Source organism: Rattus norvegicus, chromosome 4 (assembly GCF_021556685.1).
Source record: "Rattus norvegicus strain SHRSP/BbbUtx chromosome 4, alternate assembly SHRSP_T2T, whole genome shotgun sequence".
Classification (NCBI taxonomy): domain Eukaryota; kingdom Metazoa; phylum Chordata; class Mammalia; order Rodentia; family Muridae; genus Rattus; species Rattus norvegicus.
In genome coordinates, this window is record NC_141537.1 from 79,778,509 (window position 1) to 79,788,661 (window position 10,153).

The following is a 10,153-nucleotide window of genomic DNA, read 5'->3' on the forward strand; positions in this document are numbered from 1 at the left end:
GTTTCAGGATGTTCACCAGGATTTCCTGTAAGGAAAAGTGTAATGAACTGAGTAGACTGTGGGCTTAATGCTCAAGAATGTTTTATTTGCATTTATTGGGGTTATATGAAACAAAACGAGATATTGTTCATTTTTATTTCTTATATCCCTTTGAGGCAGAGGTGGGAAGGGGGGGGCGCATTGGGATTAAAGGTGGGGAATAAAGCTTGTTTATTTCTAGGTATCGTTAATTTGTGTTTGTGAATTATTAGTACAATAAACACTGATTTCATTCACAGCTAAGTGGGGCCATTTATATTTGAATGAGAAGCACATGCACTTGCTCACGGAAAGCTCCATTGTAAATGAAGAAAAAATCAGCTTCTATTGTTCCAGCAACCACAAACTAGCCAAAGGCCCGAAAGGACGCTTCTGAGAGTGGGGAGCAGAAATCTGCAATGCTCATGTGAAGGGGTTTGTATGCTGTCTCTTTGGATGGGTTGGGCTTCATAGAGTTGAACAGGCTCAGGCAGTGCTGAGGCTACTCAAGGATCCTGAGTTGGTGAGGCACTGGCACAAGTCGAGTCTTAGATCTCTTCACAGGTTTAGAGAGAAGAGAGATCAGCAATGTCTGGAGCAGCTGCCGTTGTGTTTCAGCTGCAGTCATGTTTGAGAGTCTGACCTTAGGTTTGAGAAGCAAACAAGAAGTGTTACAAGGGCCAAGCCAGCAGGTGCCTTTGGACTTCTCCACAGATTGCAAGCACTGAGGGAGTTACAGAGACGCCACAGCACATGCTGTATTCGCCTCAGCTGCAGGGGTGCCCAGCCTTCTGACCCTGGGCCATGTCCTTGTGGCTTACCACTGTATGGTGTCACATTCATAGTTACTCTGGATGCCTCTGGTACTTGGGCTAAAAGATGGACACGCATGCCAGGAGCTTTCTCTACAAGGCTGTTTTCAGACAGTGGCTACAACCTGGATGCTTTATACCCATGTACTTGATGAGACTGCCATAGACATCTGAAAATACCATTGTCTCTAGTTTTAAGGGGACCATGTATAAATTTCAAATTAAAAAAGTTAAAGAGACTATGACAACCTCTGTGACTATAGGCCATGGATACTTAGCATCGTACCTAGAAGACAGTAAGGAGGCAAACCGCACCTACAAATACTTTGTATGAAATTGTTCTCTGCATTTTCCCAATTAAATGCAAGAAGGTATGGAATGACTGAATCGTTAACACGTATTCACCAGGAACTGTGCTATGGAAAGGAGAGAACTGACCTATAGGGGAGAGCAGATTCAATTTCTTGCTATAGAGGATTTTTGGCAAAATATACAGCTGGGGAAATGAGCCACCACAAAGTGCAGAGAGGTGACCCAGGGGACACTCCATGCGGAGGAGCAGGCATTTTAACCTGGCTGAGGCCATCTGGAGAGACTGGAGTGGCACTGCTTATGGAGTGGAAGTGAGAAGAGCCTCTCCCACAGGGAAGACAGTCTGTGCTAAGATCCCAAAGAGAGGGCACACTGGAGGCTGTTTGAGGCTCTGGTGTGGACTTGTTAATGCCAGAGTAAACAGTAGGTTAGAAGGGACTGATGGTGTGAGGGCCAGAGGGTAGGATGGGATGAGGGAAAGATGAGGGTAAAGGCAGCAGGAGCAGTGAACAAGGATGCTGCACACAGGAAGGATGCTGCACACAGGAAGGATGCTGCACACAGGAAGGATGCTGCACACAGGAAGGATGCTGCACACAGCAAAAGGCCAGTGGCCTGAAGAGCTTGGGAAGATGTTCTGAGGGAGGACTTAGGTTCTAACCTGATGGTGAATGGCAGTCACTGAAGCAAGGAAAGAGGCTCACAATCTGACCTGTGCTGTAAGAATCTTGCTCAAGTGTAGTACAAAGTAAAGTGCTAAATAAGAATATCACTTGATACACAAGTTTAAAATCAAAAGGAGCCCACCATTGAGCTGGGGACATAGCTCAGTGGTAGAGCACTTTGCTAGCATTCAGGAGTTCAGTTCTCAGTGTCTGTCTGCTTGTTTGCCTGCCTGCCTGTCTGTCTCCTCTCCCTCCATGTGCTCCACACACACCATTACACTTTGGAGAAATAACCTTAAAATTATAGATGTTTAAAATAAGCAATACTGGTACCACTACATTGCAAATGAGGGCAAGTAGCAAAAGAGTCACTCTGTGCTAAATTTTGACCTGCAAAATTTTATTTGTCAGACATAAAAGTGATAGTAAGTAATACGTTTTTCAGCTTAAAGACAACAGGTAAAACATAAAACCACACTTAAATAATATAAAAAAAATGGATCTGGGGAAAGATTAAAAACCAATTTAATCAAGAAAAGACAAAATGCACACAAGTAAATCTGACTAAGGACCACTTGGAAGACCTTGTGCTTACAATGCCCACCTGGGTAACCCGGCATATTTTCTGCATCAAGGCCATTTGGTTCGCCACTGAATTCCATCTGTAACTACAATTCTCTTTCTCATACAACACAGCGCTACTGCACGCACTATGGTTGGAACTTACCCATAACTGAGTGCATTTCTTCTGCCAGTTACCCAGAACTATTGTTCCCAGTTTTGACTCACCCACCCATTTTGCCTCTTTCTATCTCTGTCGGGAAGACACTGTGCTCTTGTTTGTTCTTTAAATGTTGACTCAGGCATGTCTAAACAAAGCCAAGTGGAGTTATCTTTGTCAAACAAACACTAAGACACTCTCCACGGCCTGTGGTCTGTTCTTTTCTGTATTTAGTAATGTGTCTTAGTGATCTTAGGGAACGCTTCCTTGTTCTGAATATAGTTCAATGTATCTGGAGCTACTGTTATTCCTAAATGCCATTTCAAGTCAATGGAGGAGAGAAAACAGCTAGATAAATGATATTGGTGTTATAAGACTAATAGACATGTGCATGAACACACACAGAAGCACACACATGTGCACATATGCCCGGGCATATCATAAATACTTAACACAATATCTAGGAGGATAAATACAGAATTTATTAGAGGATATATTTAAGAGAGGTAAGAAAATAAGAATAAAAGGTCATACGGACATTCTACGTGATATTTTCAAATGATATGAAAACTTACACTAACATATATTCACACATTACTTAGATATAAAACTAAGGGGCCCTCTAAGTAAAATATGAAATTGATTTGTTATATGTATTTACATTATTCTGTGTCTTCAAAAATGAAAATTCATATCAAAGGTGATCTATAGCATTGTTGTAGGGCAGTTCTTTCCTCTGGGCTAGAGAAGAGCCTCACTGTCCTGAAGCAGAGTGGCTGTGATGATCTTCAGAGATCCTTATAAAGTTGGATTTATTAATATTCTCTCATGGACGGAGGAGGATCAAGGCTCATGAGACTCACAAAACCTTCAATCCTGCACGAGTTCATAAAGCTGTTCTACCCTGGAGAATTTTATCACCTCTCTGTCAGGAGTAAACCACAACTGACTAGGGCACGGCTTCTCTGTGGCTCGCATGCCGGTGACTTCCGCCTGCTGCTGTAACACCAGTAAACCTACTTGTTCACCAACCTGGAGTGGGATAGAATACTCTCAGCGCATTCCTTATGTGGAACCAACAGATGCCTTCACACCCACGCAGGAAAAGCCAGGCAGTAGACTCCTGAGTGGTCTCACCCATCCACCAGGGTGTGCAAGAGGGCTCTTTCCCTCTACGTCTTAGTCAGTAGGACCTTTGTTTTTCTGTGTACAGTTTTTCTCAAGTGTATAATAGGAATCTAGTATGTTATCAAAATTAAGCCGAATTTTGCAAAATGCTATCTTAAAAACAGTACTAGAATGATATTTTAACCGTAATAACTTTCTGGAGGTGACCCGTGTTCTTTAGGACCAATCCATCCATCTCTGATGGGCAGTAGTGGTGGAGGAGGAGGGCACCACAGGAGAGGGGCTTGGTTCACTGTCATAGGAGAAAGGAGGAAAAACACAGTAACCAAATACACACTAAGTGCCAAGTGATATTGCCTATAGTGTCTACCCCGTGAGTTTTATTATTCTATTTCCTACAGATTCAGGGTCAGAGAGTTTAGGCGCTATTGACGTTACGCAGTAAACACCTGTACGTTTCCACGGCACACCACGCTGTCCCTCCCTTATTTTCTTCTCCTGAGCTCTCAACAGTGCCTTTGCCATGAGATCTTTCCCTCCCACACGTCTGCTCCAGAGCAAAGAAAATCAGATGGGAAGTAGTCATGTTTTTCACTGCACCCCTCATCCCTTCAGCTGTTTTCTGCTTTGATTGTTATTCAGGGAGATCAGAAGCCTGTTCGCATAAGGAGACCTGCCTTGTGCACAGTAACCAGAGTCCTTTGCTTGCAGGCAGCACAAGTTCAGGTCCCCTGGAGCAGAAGCTGAGCCAGGTGGAAAGAAACTCACTGGGGGCTAGAAAGACCCGGTCATTTCCCTAAAGGCAACTTCATGTCTCAACAGATCGCTTATCCAGGTGTTTGGCCTGGACCTGTACAGCCCTTCCTCAGCCTGGCCATTTGTTCAAGCACAGGCATCTGGTGACTCTTACGGATGATGGCTGTGGGAAGCCATATCTCTGGGCAGGCCTTGGTATGCAATAGAAGCATTTGTGTGGACCACATGGGTCCTTTCAGCTTATAGGATGTGTGGTAACTTGGAGCTGTTTGCTTTAAAGTGTCCATTTGCATTATCAGCAAAGAATATGGAAAACAGCTCAATTTCGGTTGATTACCCACTGAAGTGCTTGGGAGCTGCTCTGTAATTTTCATCGCTGCTTGCTGGGCTCTTCAGCAAAGTTTGCAGGCGAACTTAATGGAAAGGATTCTGAATGGCAGACAGAGAAAGCGCCAGCTTCCGGTTCCCTTTGTTTGGAAGCATCTGTTAGCATTTCATAGTAAATATTTTTTTCAACCATTCCGAGAAGAGTTATTTACAAAGCGCTTCTGCAGTGTAGCCCTAGACAAAGACTTAGATCTGTCTACATGCCTATCCCAACAGGAATTGTGTGTATGGCTCAAGGTCAATGGAATAAATGCTAACACTGACTTCTTCTAAATGGCTCTTGGCCATCTAGTGGCTAAACTCTTAACATTAGTTAACATTAGGATCAAATGATCCAAGTCTAGATTCTGTGGTTTCTCAGATTATTGGAATTTTAGGTCCAGAGCCCTGTACCTGGGTTCCGTCACCCACCACAGCAAGCTAATTAAAGAGATGTGTTATAGTAAAGACAGAGAAAGGAGATTTAAATGATGTTGTACATTGGGAAAAGGACTATTCAACAAGCCAGAGACCATCGTCCATCATCATAGAGATTTGAGTTTAAAACAAAATGAATGGGGGCGGGGCAGGCATAGTAAGGCAGCCCTGGCCCAGAGGAGGCCCCTTTGATTATTGTTGTAGCTTTGGTCAGAAGTCTTTCTTGCTTGAAGGGTCAAGCTGATTCTTAGGACTTGATTATTGTTGCTCCAAGGCACGTCTTTATCAGAGTAGACACCTGCCCTTATCTGGGGAGTAGTCTGTTCTATAAGTCTTTGCTGGTTCTGGAATCTATAGTGACTGAAGGGTTTGGATGAGATGGCTTAGAAAGAAATGTTACTTTCTATCAAACCTAATGACCCAGGTTCAATCCCAGAGACCCACAGGTGGAGGGAGAGAACTAACTTTTGCAAGTTGTTCTCTGACTTCCTTATGCACATGGTGGCATGTATACCCATATTATCTGCCTGTCTTTCTGTCTACTGATCAATTGATTGATATATCAATCTATTGATATATCATCTATCTTTATCTACCTATCTATCTGTCATCTGTCTATTATCTATCTATCTATCTATCTATCTCTATCTATCTATCTATCTATCTATCTATCTATCTATCATCCATCTGTCTGTCTATGTATCCATCTGTCTATTATCTATCTACCTTTTCCCATCTATCTATCTATCTATCTATCTATCTATCTATCTATCTATCTATCATCTGTCTGTCTATCATCTGTCTGTCTATTATCTATCTAAGGATACTTTTTTCATAGGTGACAGTCATTCATTATTTTAGTATTAGCTTTGAAGGGATGAGAGATAGTTTAGGTATCATCAGTTCTTAGATAGATCCTACTTGAATGACTAAAATATTTAGACCCAAAGGTAAGCAACTGACCTCCAAATTAAAGGAGACAGATACAAAATGAAGTCAGAGATGCCAGACATTGCTACTTTTGGTTACCTTGAGGACCCCAGTAAAGAGTCAATACTTTTGTGAAAAGCCTGTGTGATAGAATGGCATTGCTGTTGTCTATTTAAAAATCGATTTCCTGTCAGGATAGAAGGTGGCTGTTGCTAACGTGCTTGCCTGTAAGCATGAGGACCTGATTTTGACACCAGCACCAACATAAAACATAAAGCATTAAAAAAGTCCTCACCTGGACTGGAACCAATGCCAGCTCCTGGTCTGTTCCTAATCAGTGGATACAGCTCGTTTTGGTCAGGCCCAGTATTGGCTGAAGACAGGTCTCCTGGAGCTCTGGGTGGGATCCTCAGATTACATGTGTAAAAAGGTTTTTATACATGCTTGTGAATATGTATATATTAAATTTACATGTATATGAATATATCTACATACATATCATATATATATACATACATATATATATCATACAAATATACATAGCTTGTAGGTATATAAGCATGTGCATCTGTGTAGACATATGTGTTTTAAAACCTATACACAGGCATATATAAGCTTCTATGAGTAGGTTACTTACATAAACTGGAGAACACTGTGTCAGAGAATGGGAGCTGCCACATGGCAAGCAGCTAGCAATAAAATGGGAGCTTTCTGTACTGTAAGAATGATTAATTAATAACTTCATTATTCCTACAAAAAGCGTCCTCTAGTTTACACAGAATCATAAGGGATATATTTCCCTTCAAAAGCTTTCCTTCTCCATTGATCTGCTTGGACCATTTTGTAAGGACACAGGAGACTTGGAGCTGCTGCTGTGGGTAGCGAACCATTCTGGGAATGCAACTTGCATAATGCTGGGCTTTATAGATGACTGTGGTGCAGTCTGATACCTGGGGGCTGCAGGGTTTCTGAAGGTATATTGGACAGGTTAACTGTCATGTCTCAGTGATTCACTTCTTCCTAGCTGTCTCACTGTTTCTTCACCAGCCAACACTCCCACACACCCTGTCCCCACAAAACACCCACCTGCCAGCAGTGCGATCCCCCATCTTAACTAGGTTACTGACCCTTCTCTCCAGCGACAAAGCCTGTGGAACTCAGGCCCCAGCACCGGCCAGTGTTCATGAACAGCAGAGATGCTGCAGGTGTCTATGCCACCCTTCAGTGTCACCAAGGTGTGCCTGTGACAACTGAGAGTGACTCTAAGGAAGGCCATTCCTTAGCTAGAGGACAGCAGAGCAAGATGGAATGGGAGCCAATCCTGTGCCGAGACCCAGCAAATTCCCAACATCTCCCTCATGTATGCTCCGTGCAAATGCCACAATCCTCAGCATGCAGAACTGAAAAGCCACAGAAGGCCGGAGAGCTCCAGGTTCAGGGGGTCTCACTTAGGCATTACAGGTATGTGAACCCTAATATTTAGTCTAAAAAAATCTGCATTTCATTTTTAAAGATTAAAAACATCTTAAAATTCATAGTTATCTTTTATCCTAAAATTTCTACTTTGGAGTGCTTTTATTTTAAAATTGTTTTATCTTAAAGTCAATGCTTCTTACCAAAACAAAACTGTAAGGCCCAAGACCACTTTATCCTTAACATCTGCTCTCTTAACGAACCACTCAACTGTGTCCCACCCCTTGAGGACTTCCTTCCATTCTTAAAGATGCATTTTGCGTTTTACTCCTGTGTATGTGTGTATAGTCCGGTACATGTGGGCACTCGTGGAGGCCAAAAGAGAGCATTGAATGCTAGAATCATACACACCTGTGAGCCTCTTAATGTGGGTGCTGGGAATCCAACTTTAGTCTTCCTCAAGAACAGAAATGTTCCTATATTCTAAGCCAGCCCTCTAGCCTCCTATTCAACTCGTAGAATTGCCTGGGCTGAAATTGGGGCCAAATTAGAGCAATCTCCTAGCATGCAAAAAGCCCTGGGTTCTACCCTCAGCAGCAAAACCAAGCAAACAAATAAAACACAAAACAAATAAACAACAACAACAACAAAGAAAAAATAGAGCCAACCAAAACCACTTGCAAGTCTCTGGGCTCCTCTTAGAGGCTGTGCCTGTATCTGGAACACTCCGTTCTCAGACTTGTCTTGTATGCATCTGGACTGTGTCCTGATGCTTGCTGGGGTCTCCCGCAGAGCCCCTGTGCAGCTTCCCTTGCTTCACACAGCCCTTGGCACAAGTACACGGGTAAGGAAGGCTACCAGTCCTGCTTCCTGCTGTGTTCACACCATCTGGTACAGACTTGATTGTGTGGATAAGTGCTCAGAGCTACTTAGCAAACACTGGAGGGGAGACAACATGGGGAATGGATCTACTTTTCTTTTATACAAGTTAAGACACATTGACAGGAATCTCTTCCCCACCTCCTCCCCTCCTCATTATAAAATAAATGTAGTGTAATTTTAAAGTAAAAACTGTACTCTAACAAATGAACTTAATCCTCAAACTTCTCTATAAGATTTTATCTATACATATTTAATAGTTTCATACTTCATTTTGTTTGCTCGATTCTGGACAGCCCCCCCCATTAAAATATTCAGCACCTACAATAATACCAGCCATGTGGGAGCCAAGCTTCGAATACATGAGTCTTTGAGGAGACACTTCATATTACTATTAGACTAAGCTATGGTCTTAACTGTCAAATTCCCAGTGTGCCTTGTATGGTGCATTCTCTAAGTTCAGTGAGGAACAGGCATGAGAAGTCTGTTCCTTCCTTCCCACCACCACCTCCCTGTCCTGTTCTTCAGTGACATCTCAGGCTGGAGCTTTGCGTATTTCTTGTTAGTGAAGGTTCCGTCTGTGACAGTTTCAGGCCCTGTCTCACCTTCTCTCCTCCTCCATCTATCTATGGCCAAACATGATGTTTGGAACCTGTAGTTGTAGAGAATACACCTCACTTTGTCAGCTTTTCTTGAGGTAGGGTGAAGGGAATGGAGAGAGGAGAGGGCCTGGTCTCCATACTGTCACTGGTACACAGTGGCCCAGGTCTCCTAGCTGCTGGTGGGTCTATGGATGTTTTTGGTCCACCTATCACCAAGGTCCCTTTTAGAAAGGGACAGTGGTGTCCATTTGAAGCCACATCACTGGCTCACACAACCAATCCAGTGTCTTGGTTAAGCAGCATGCCTTTCTCTTTACCCCTTAACTCCCTAATATCAGTTAGGAAGGCTAATAGTTGCTCCTCCAAACCGTCCTGGGACAGGACGATGTCTGCTAAACTCTCATCTTTTACCTGAGCTGGTTAATAATTGAGCAGATCATAATGAGAGCTCCCGACAGGAGTTGCTTCAGTAAGAGGGGAGAGGGGAGAGGAGGGAGAGGGGAGAGAAGAGAAGAGAAGGGGAGAGAAGAGAAGAGAAGAGAAGAGAAGAGAAGAGAAGAGGGGGGAAGAGGGAATGGGGGAGAGGGGGGAGAGGGGAGGAGGGGAGAGGGGAGAGAAGAGAAGAGAAGAGAAGAGGGGGGAAGAGGGAATGGGGGAGAGGGGGGAGAGGGGAGGAGGGGAGAGAAGAGAAGAGAAGAGAAGAGGGGGGGAGAGGGAATGGGGGAGAGGGGGAGAGGGGAGAGAGGGGAGGAGGGGAGAGGGGAGAGAAGAGAAGAGAAGAGAAGAGAAGAGAAGAGAAGAGGGGGGAAGAGGGAATGGGGGAGAGGGGGGAGAGGGGAGAGAGGGGAGGAGGGGAGAGGGGAGAGAAGAGAAGAGAAGAGAAGAGAAGAGAAGAGAAGAGAAGAGAAGAGAAGAGAAGAGAAGAGAAGACGGGGAGAGGGAATGGGGGAGAGGGAGCAGAGGGGAGGGGGAGGGGGAGGGGAGGAGGGGAGAGAAGAGAAGAGAAGAGAAGAGAATGGGGGGGGGAGAGGGAGTAGGAGAGAGGGGGAAGAGGGGAGAGGAGAGAGGGGAGAGGGGAGGGGAAACTTCCTCACACTCCAGTGGCTCCAAACT